The 9,049-nt window shown below is 39.6% G+C and overlaps 1 pseudogene; it reads right to left on the reverse strand.

Annotated features, from left to right (window-relative positions):
• Positions 1-1,106: 1,106 nt before the first annotated feature.
• LOC149826842 (heat stress transcription factor B-4 pseudogene) lies at positions 1,107-3,105 on the reverse strand (annotated as a pseudogene).
• Positions 3,106-9,049: the final 5,944 nt, after the last annotated feature.

Here is a 9,049-nt window from a genome sequence, read left to right on the forward strand (position 1 = left end):
TGGGGATGGAGGACATGAAACGGGGATGAAGGCGGGGGTGGAGGATAAAATCTTGAGGCGGGCAGGGGTGGAGACCTTGTCCCCCGCCCCACCCCACTGCCATCATCCCTAATCAGCGTGGTACTGCTTTATTTGTGAGTACTTACTTTCTTTTGCTTGGTACTGCCCCTAATCCACGGGTCTTTTGACAGAGGAGGACCAAAACGTGGAGTCTGACATGAACAGTTGTTAAATACTTAGATTCCATCCAATGGAAAAAAGTGTCCACTGGTCACATAAAGCAAGCTATGATTAATGCCAAGTACAGACCCTCCTTTCCACTCATTATGCTTTTAAGTTTTAACAGTACGCGCTCAAGCTTCTGTGCTAACGCAAACAAGTCCCTGAATCAACAAGCACTCCATAGTCCATGCACACACACACTGACCTGTTGGTGGCTTTTAAATATCTGATTACAAGAGTTCAAAGCTTCACTAATGGCAATTGATTTTCTCAGCGAAAATTAAGAAATAAGTTCAAGACCTCACAATTAACGTATCTGATCAAACTGTTTTGGTCTTTCTTTCATGGTTGGAACTTTCATCAGTTTCTGATAATTAATTTGTCATAATCCATGTACATCTTGATTGATATTTGAAACTAAAGGCTTGAGCTATGACTCAGACAAGCGTGGTATCAAGTTAACAAGAAGTTGGTACCAAGTCAGACAATACCAAAGGTTGACCCTATATTTTGGCCACCAGATGTTATCTTTGCTCGCTGTTTTGGTAAGCAGTCCCTTTAGCAACAAAATTTGGGTGAGTCCCTAATATCATCTAATCTTGAATATATGCTCAAAGGCTAAGCTGGGGATCCTTATCCAAGACCAAATCTAACTCCAAATTTATATGTTCTAGCACCATGGTGTACAAACATATTGACTGGGTTTGGCTTAGTCCCAAAAGAGTGGCCGCATGAATCTTGAGAGAATCAAATAGGTTCTGAATTTTTGCAGATTTAGTGTCTTGAACTGGAGACTCGCCCATATTGACTGAACAGGACATGGACATAACCTGTTTGAGATCTGCAAGAGTCCCCAGTTCAGTTGGTGGTTTAAACTTGCTTGATCACTCGGGAGCATCAGAGTGCATCCTCTTCTTCCCATGAAGGTGAACGCCAAAGAGCTTGACATTGTTGCTGGGATCTTCTTCTTCTTCTTCTTCTTCTTCTTCTTCTTCTAGTGTGAGAGAGCTTGCACTGGTCAAACTGGTGTTCCTCATGGTTTCTTCAAGAGAAGGCCAAAACTTTGTCAGTTTGAGCTGGGAAAGTAACGAAGGGTGATTTGGTAAATTTGGTGGGGATGCTGGCTTCACATGGTTCTGAATAAAGTAGATGATGTCATTGTAAAGTTTTCTCATGTGGGTCAACTCTGCCAGCAACAGGGAGTTGGTCTTCCTTAGCCTCTGGTTATCCTCTGTGAGTGATGACAGCAGCTCAGGGTTGTCTTTTGGAATTGAAGAAGACTGATCCCTTGGGGATGATGATGGGGAATCCCACCAGCTCACTTGACCATCTGAGCTTGCTTTAGCCCATGGATACAGCAATAATGGCGACTGTAGTTGGTGATGTTGATTAGGCGGTTGAGTTGTTTTTCTTCTATGGATTTCACATAGCAAGTGCTTCTTTCCTTTCCTGAAGAATTCATTAGCAAACTCCCATCGGTCTGGAACAATCTTCCTGAATCCCTGAAAGAGTAAAAAGAACATTTAGGTGAATGCTCCAAGATTCATTTTAGAGACCATCTTATTGAAGAGAAACAAGAAGATGGATTGTAAACAAAGTAATAAAAAAGCAGATTCTTGAAACTGTCTGAAATACAAGAATACTGATGATATTTGCCCATTTTTCGTCAAGCGACCTAATTTGACAAAGCTATATCTACAGATTCCATTAGGTAAACGCACCAATATACTTTTATGAAATCATTTTTTTCTCTAAAAATAAAAAGAAATGATACTTTGGATTAATGATAAAAAAACTCAACATTTGAAAAAGAAAACCTATCCTTTAATGCCTGCAAATGGAAGAGTTCAGTTGAACCATGTCACACATGGACCAGAAAAATGCCTGGTTATGACCCGTTTGGGGAACAACCTTCCTTTAGAAAAACAAACGCGAGATCATGAAGTAATGAATATAACCCATTACTTAAACAACTATGACCCACAAAATGGCACCCATCCTTTTCTGAACTTCTCATAAAAGATTCATCCAAAATACCATAAGATAACTACTCAAACCCATTAAGAAAAACTATTTTCACTGCAGAACAGGAAGGAGATCTCAATAGAATTTAGTATCATAAGCTGAGAAGACATAAAAAGGGAAATTTCACAAAATACAGGAGGAAACCATTAGATGATATTTTATTCTCAAGAAATCTAAAAGCAAATCATTCACTCTAAAGTCTAAACCCAGCGGTTCAAGGAATGTTTAGTGACCTCCTTTGCTTGAAAACAAAGACCATGAAATTCCTTTTTCTCATGCACTCTTTGGATTTTTCATGAGGAAAATTATTCATTTTTGTGAACTAAACAAAGAGGCTCCTTCAAATCATAAGTCCAAAATCCATCTTTTATGCTAGTCTACATGAGATCAAGCATTAGTACTGATAACTATTACCTAACAAAACATTAGCAGAAAAAGAAGAAAAGAAAAGAGACACATATTTGTTAAAAACTGTAAACATATGAATCATTTATAATTTTTGTCAAACCACTCCCAGACATCAAAAGCAGAAAAAGAAAAGGAGAAAAAAAGACAGCCATTCATAAAGCAGCAAAAAATAAGCAAACGAGATGGGATTTGAGTTCTTACATATGTGTTGAGCTGCCTGACAAAGCTGGAAAAATTGTTGTGCTTGAAGTAGTTGGGGAGCAAGTCTCTTGCGAATTCTACTGGCCTCCAAACAACAAAAGTTAATTCATCTTCACCCCATGATACAATGTCATCAGTGGAGGGATCATCAACGAGTTGGTAGGCCTTTATTAAGAAGGGTGCTGGAACCGGTTGGTTTGACTCCATTGTCACAAGCATCCCTTCACGGTTGCTCACAAAAACACCCATAGATCATAAGCCACAATCACACATACACCCCTCCACCTCTAATTTACCCAGCCATATAAGTACTTCCACCCCCCCTCTCTCTCTACACACGTTTTTCAAAGGGTTGGTTTGTGGAGAGCATGTGTCTGCTTGCCTGAACAAGATTATGAAAGAGAAAGCCTTTTCAGTTATATTACCAATATGCCATCAATGCTCCTGTATCTGCAAAGTGACATAACATGCTGGTTCAAGGCTTTAAGCACTATAAAAACTATGATAGAGCACTGAAGCATGATTTCATGCATCCAGGCACTGCTTTGGGGCATCATTTGCAGGTATTCCAGCAACCTCTGTCATCAACATGAGACAACTTGAAAGTAGATCATTAAGATGATCTTGTATTTTTATCTAGCTTCAATAAGCAAAGTAGTTGGGCACTGTTTTTTTTTTAAGTTGTTACACTGTATATAGTTCCTATCGTGCTCGAAACAGCATAATACATTTGATGGTCATCAACTTTGGACAATATTGTGATGCTTCATCAGAAGACTAATGCTCATGAACAAAGAACAAAACCACTTACTATCCAAAGTCCAGAACTGTGCGCTTCTATTATAGGCGTAAGCATTAGCTAAATGTGCAATCTTTCCAAGCATATAACATGATACCACCAAAACTCAGCATTTAATGGATTTCATATTCTTTTCTATGTGGGAACACCAAAGATCTAAACTGTACTGGATTATGTCAGTCCTTGCTTAGAATCTTGGAAAAGAAATATCATGATTACAGGAAGACCATGGTTTGTACATTGTATGAGCCCATGATTCCTACCACCAAATAAAAAATCTTATGGCCCACATATATTACTTTCATGTAGGCCATGTTTCAATGCATATAAATATTTTTGAAAAATTACAAAAATATGCCTAACTTTTGGCCTGTTTACAAACACACGTCTAACTTTTGAGATATTACCAATACATGCTTAGTTAACAAAGCAAAAGCTAGGCGCATATTTGTAATATTTTAAAAGTTAGGCATGTGTTTATAAATAGGCTAAAGGTTAGGCATGTTTTTTCTAAAAAAATTCAATATGTTTTCTACCACAGTATTGGATCTCCCACTTTTAGAATTGAGGATCCAATACTAGTGGCTCATGCAAGATTCATGATATGTGCGATGTTAGGGGGCCAAGAATACCACCCCCAGAAAATTTGTGGGCATATTGGTCCTCTTGGAAGACTTTAGGGTTTTCATGTAAAACCACACTAATTATGGGGATAATGGAAGTGGGCCCCGTACTTCATGGTAAGAATGTGAGTGTTTTCTTTGGTGATTTCAATGTGCACCCGTGAGTGACAAAGAAGGGAATAGAGGAATAATTTTACTTTTAGTTACTGTTACCATGCTGTTTCTGTGAACCATCATTTTTTTGAAGATTTATATTTGGTGTTGGACTACGTGATGGGATTTATAGCGAGGCCTCCCAATTTAATGAAAAAAGTATTAAAAACCAAACAGACATCCCTTTATTTTTTTCTTTCTCGCTTCCTTTTAAGAGGGGGGGGGGGGGGGGGACTTGTTGGCCACATTTACTGTAGTCAAAGTAACTATGATGAAAACAAAATAATAATAAATAAAATCTTATATACGTAAAAGGGTCTTCACTTTTTAAATGTAAAGAATTTGGTTGCTGGGGACTTCCTTGTTTACCTCATTTACTCTATTCAAAATTCGTCACTTTTTTTATCCACTTTCTATGTGATCTTGGATTCAGCGTTTTGGAGATAACAGGAGAAAAAAGGGAATGGGCTATTGAGGATAAAGGATTAAGCCAGGGATGTGCATTTGACTAGTAAAAGTTGGTCCATAAAATGCTCTTAGAGGGGGGGTGTTCGATTGCCCAGAAAAATAGTCCGGCTGAACTATTTGTCTCTCTTTTTTTTTTGAAACCCAAGCTAGGGTTAGGCAGACCCCCATCAGTTATTATTCAAGGTACCACTGCCTTTTGAACCTGCAACATCCCACCACAATGAGACGTGCACTGACAGCTCCTACCAACCACGCGGAGCCCCGTTGGTAGACTATTTGCCTTATTTTTGTGAGCCTAGCAGCCTTATGAAACGTTTTCGGTCGTGTCTTTTGTAATCAGGGAGACTAATTGTCCCCTCCTTTTTTCACTAAGACAAATAATCAATGACTATTTATCGGTGCCATCAAATACACACAAAGGGAAGATTGCCAAGGGGCATTGCCAAATTGCCTCCTGTCTGGAAGGGTATCTGAAATGGGAATTGGAGAGAGAGAGAGAGACCATTTTCCCTTTTGATTGCCTATTTCTTCCAAATATTCTGGTGCCTATAGTTTGGTTTCTAGGGCATTTTTTATGCAGTGGCGCTGCATGATGTAGCGCTGCTGTCACCGCTGACAACCGCACATCTCAACATTTCTCGTAAAGACCACGCCCATCTTGAAAAATGCCAAGATGGGTGGCTGTCAGTGGCGCACGCCGCTGCATATAATGTGAAAACACACAGATACACATAGAACATTAACCAAGTCAAATTCAAGATAGAAATTAAATTATTTCTTGCAACTTGATGAATTCAGGGGGCGATGGAGCTCACTGCTTGCAATAGTCCACATGACTCTCCAAAGAATCCAGTGTGGCAACTTAATTGCGCCAAAGCCACACAAACTTGATCTCATCTACATGTGCATTATTTTGTTTGGAACTTGGATGAATCTGACATAGCCAGTCTGATCTTTGCTGAGCTTGACGTGTACAACAGTGGGACCTGACTTGATGCTTGACTTGAACCTTACCATATGCACTCTGATCAGGGTATGGTCCATAAGGAGAGATTCTGTAAACTGAAAAGATAAACTTAAGGAAAAGTATGGTAAAGCTCCCCAGATATGCACTCAGTAGTCACAAAACTGCCCTTCTTTTGTACAGTGGCAGCATGATAAGGGGCTTGTTCTTTTTCTTTTTCTTTTTTTATAAAGAGGCCACTTAATGGACCCGCTTCCAGCGAGACCCACGGCCACCCTGCCTTACTTGGCTCGCCTTCAAAACTAAGAGGCTTATTCTTGAAGATCACTTTTCTAAAAGTGATTTGGCATCCTCACCATCCACAATGTACACAGACCATGAGGTCTTTGTGGGATGAAGCAATGGACGGTGAAGATGTTAAATCACTTTCTTATAGTGATTTGACAGATCACCTGATCTGCTCTTCAATAACACAGTCATGTCTCTGTTTATGCAGGAAGTTGTGTCATTAACAATGAGCTTAATTAGAACCGTCATGTGAAAAGATTGTCATTGGATCAGAGATGATTGGTGCCATGGTGGGCCCTTACGCATGCATGCATGCATGCATGCATGCACCCATTCCATGCCCCAAGTTCAGTATCTGTCTTGTGATACCCACCAAAGTTGTATATAATGAACTAAAAGTCTACTCATGATCAATGAGCACCGACTGAAAAAAGATCCTATCATGTGACATATGATGTTGTTGTTGTGCTAAACCCTGAAAAAACAACATGACAGGGAGCGTACCTGGATTCGCCATTGTCCGTGTAGGTAGTTCGACGTTCTCCTCAACCGGTCGACCCCCACAATGAGCCCAGGCCTTATGTCGACGGTGAGCAGGACCCTATTCTGCTAAATCTGAATGCAGAACTAAATTTGGGCAGGGAAGTGTTACGAAATCTCATCATCTTCGTAACCCCTAACCCCTTATATAATAGAAGAATTGGGCAGTTACGTGAATGTTGTCTCTCCACATTCACGTAACTCCCACCCACTATCTCCATTACTCAGCCACTTACATGACTCACTAAGAGGGTGTCAAACCGGGTCAGACTGCGGGTTGGACCCGTAACCCATAATGTCCAACATTCTCCCACTTGACCCATTGACACCAAAAGTGTACTAAATCGAGGTATATACCGTTATCTCGATTTAATTTTTTATGTGGGTTCACATGCCACCCTTTATCACAAGGATGAATCATATGAGTCAAGGATATGAACACTCCTTTATGAAATGTCATATTTCCTTGTACTACTCTACAATTCACCTTCAGTGCTTAGGCATGTAAAGAAATTACCTTTATGAATAGGTTGGTCTCTCACATATTCTATTGGTCCTTTAATATTGTTATCCTGCTATTCTCTCTAACCCATATGAGAGATTCTTTATGCAAAATCAACAATAACTCAAAACCTTAGAGAATCAAAACATAAACACAAATGTGATTACATAATGTATTGTCATACATTAGAAGAAATAAAAAAGACCCATCCCCTTTACATGTTGGGAATACAATCCTGGTGCTAGCCCTTTAGTAAGGGGATCCGCAGTCATTTCCTTCGTCCCAATTGTATCAATACATACCAGATGATTCTCAGTCCTTTCTTTAACAACAAAGTATTTTAACTCCATGTGTCAACACGATGTTGAGCTCTTGTTGTTATTTGAAAAGAACACGGTTGCTTCATTGTCATAAAAGATCTTTAGTGGTCTCTAAATAGAGTCCACTATACCAAGACCCATAATGAAGTTCTTTATCCAAATAGCCTGTGACGAAGTCTCGTATAGAGCAATAAATTCTCCTCCATGGTATGAGCAACAGTGGTAGACTGCTTTCCGCTTCTCCATGAGACAGCACCACCCGCTGGAAGGAAAATGTATCCAGTAGTGGATTTTCTACTATCAATACACCCTCCTAAGTCCGCATCAGAGTATCCAACGACCTCTAGGTGGTCAACTTTGCTATAGATCAACATATAGTCTTTCGTTTCTTGTAAATAGTGCATGACCTTCTTCGCTGTCTTCCAGTGCGCAATGTCTGGATTTGACTGATATCTACCAAGCATTCCCACAACAAATGCTATATCAGGTCGAGTGTAGGTTTGCGCGTACTGTAAACTCTCAACTGCCGAGGCATATGGGACAACATCCATCTGAGCCTTCGCAATATCATCCTGAGGACAGTCCTTCAAGCTCAATTTATCCCATTTCACTATAAGTGCCAAACTAGGAGAACAATTCTCCATCCCATATCTTTTAAGAACCTTAAGGATATAGGATTTCTGAGATAGGCCAAGGACACCCTTAGTTCTGTTACGACGGATCTCGATTCCAAGGACATAAGTGGCCTCACCCATGTCTTTCATATCGAAATGAGAGGAAATAAATTTTTTTGTTTCATGTAAAAGACTCAAATCATTAGTTGCAAAAAAAATATCGTCAACATATAAAACCAAAATTATGAACTTACTCTCACTAGTCTTAATGTAAATACACTGATCAACAATGTTTTCAGCGAATCCACAGTTCATAATTACCTGATTGAACTTCTTATACCACTGACGGGAGGCCTGTTTAAGTCCATAAATTGACTTATTCAATTTGCAAACTAAGTTATTCGAGTCATCTATACTGAAACCAAGAGGTTGTTGCATGTATACCTCCTCATCCAGATCCTCATTCAGGAAGGTCGTTTTCACATCCATCTGATGCAGCTCTAAATCAAAATGAGTTACGAGGGCCATGATTATCCTTAATGATTCCTTAGTTGAGACAGGAGAAAAAGTCTCATTATAATCAATGCCCTCTATCTGTGTGAAACCTTTTGCAACAAGCCTAGCCTTGTACCTCTCCACATGACCTTTAGAGTCTGTTTTGGTTTTATAAACCCATTTACAACCAACAGGTTTAACTCCATCAGGTCGAGGTACAAGATCCCACACTTGGTTTTTTGCCATAGAGTCAAGCTCTTCTTTCATGGCATTGATCCAATGTGTTGATCTTTCACTTTCAATGGCTTCTGCAAATGTGAAGGGATCTTCATCAATGTCTATAAAATCATTTGACTCTTGTAAATACACCACATAGTCCAGATGGATAGCAGATTTCCTAATTCTGGTGGACCTCCATACAGGTGCT

The sequence above is a fragment of the Nuphar pumila genome, chromosome 10 (genome assembly GCF_984573655.1).
Source record: "Nuphar pumila chromosome 10, dmNupPumi1.hap1.1, whole genome shotgun sequence".
In the NCBI taxonomy this organism is placed as follows: Eukaryota; Viridiplantae; Streptophyta; class Magnoliopsida; order Nymphaeales; family Nymphaeaceae; genus Nuphar; species Nuphar pumila.